The 1,639-nt window shown below is 40.9% G+C and overlaps 1 pseudogene; it reads right to left on the reverse strand.

The window, feature by feature from the left end:
* Positions 1–5: 5 nt before the first annotated feature.
* Positions 6–514, reverse strand: LOC104860720 (annotated as a pseudogene).
* Positions 515–1,639: the final 1,125 nt, after the last annotated feature.

Consider the following 1,639-nt stretch of genomic DNA (forward strand, 5'->3'; position numbering starts at 1 on the left):
AACTGATAGTTTTTGAAATTAGCAAGGATGTGCTTGATTTGTTCTGCAGCCCGTCATAAAAGGTTTTACTCTTTCTGGTCTTTCTTCTTCAAGTTTGCCTTTCATTGATTTCATATAATCTTTGATGTACTTCTTGTAGGTCTCTTCTGTGAAGCTGGTTTCCTGCAAGTGATGGTTCACGACAGTATCAACACCAGTGACTACTGTGCTTTCGCCAACTTCGGGGCCTTCAGCAGAGGCATTTCCACCAATGAGTGAGTCATCAATGTCACCCCTCTGTTCTACTGAGCATCTTGCCCTCCACCTGCAGGCACAGCCTGCCCGCGATCTCCCGGATCTTGTAAATGTCGGAGAACATCTCATCGTGGCTGATTGGGTCCCGACAGATAATCAAGATGGTGGCTGAAGGGAGACGCAGCGCTAGCTTAGCGGGAGCCAGGAGCTCAGACTGAGTGCGGTGCAACCCGAGCGGCGCAGGGGAGCATGGGGGGAGCTGGCAGAAAAGCAAATCCATAGTTTTTTGCTTATGATTTTCTTGTAATTATATATACGACATCACTAATACTAGATTTTTTACTGATTTTTTACTGATTTTTGTATTCCACCATGGAAGTTTTGTTGCTTATATGCATTAACTATATGATATAGTTTACATATGGCTCAAGACAACACCTCTTCCCTTACTGTGGTCCAATCACTCCAGAAGTTTAGACACCCATGGTTTAAATGATTATAGTGTGACAAAATAGTTTTTCTGCATCTCAGTCTTTGTAATCATGCACTGTTATGCAATTTAAAGCAAGCTTCAATTCAAGGATATAAGGCTGTGGGTGTAGCTCAGTGGCAGAGTGCTTGCCTGGATTGCAGGAGGTCATGGGTTACATTCCCAGTACCACAATCAATCATCCATCAATCAAAAAAGGACCACAAGAATCTGAGGTACAAAATTTCCTCCCAGTGACCCAGAACAATTCGAAACTGTTATGAGCTGACTCTTGAGATGACGGTGGATAGTGAGTCTGCATGTGACCTACTTATATAACTGGACATTCTCTGAATTAACTTTTTTATAAAATAAAAGACTGAGGCACAAGTAAAACAAATGTGTTACTGTGAGGCTTCCATTAGTGAAATAATAACAATGATTGCTACAGAATTTAGGTTAACAAGAGTTTGGGAGGAGTATTTTATCACTGATTCAATATTCAGTTGAAGGGATATACCACATTTCATTTATCCAAAGTTGACTTCTTTTTCTCTTTTTAAATATTTTTATTAGTCCTTGTTTGCAGCACATGATTACATTTATCATGGGGGAATTTGTACATGAACATAAAATGTATCTTAATTCTTTTTTTGTTCCCTTTGTCTCCCATCCCTCCCAACTCCCTCCAATTCTTGTTCCTCTTCCCATTTGCAAAAGCTCTATTCCTATGTTTTCTTCAATTTTCTCTTTTCTCATTCTTTTCCCCTTCCCTCCACCCTTTCCCTCCATCTTTTCTTCTTCTCATTTATTTATTTATTTTTTTGAGACAGGGTCTCCCTATGTAGTTGAGACTGACCCGGAACTCACTACGTAGCCCAGGCTGGTCTCGAACTCACAATGATCCTCCTGCCTCAGCCTCTTGAGTGCTGGGAT

Source organism: Fukomys damarensis, unplaced genomic scaffold (genome assembly GCF_012274545.1).
Source record: "Fukomys damarensis isolate Sample0158 unplaced genomic scaffold, DMR_v1.0_HiC HiC_scaffold_32019, whole genome shotgun sequence".
In the NCBI taxonomy this organism is placed as follows: Eukaryota; Metazoa; Chordata; class Mammalia; order Rodentia; family Bathyergidae; genus Fukomys; species Fukomys damarensis.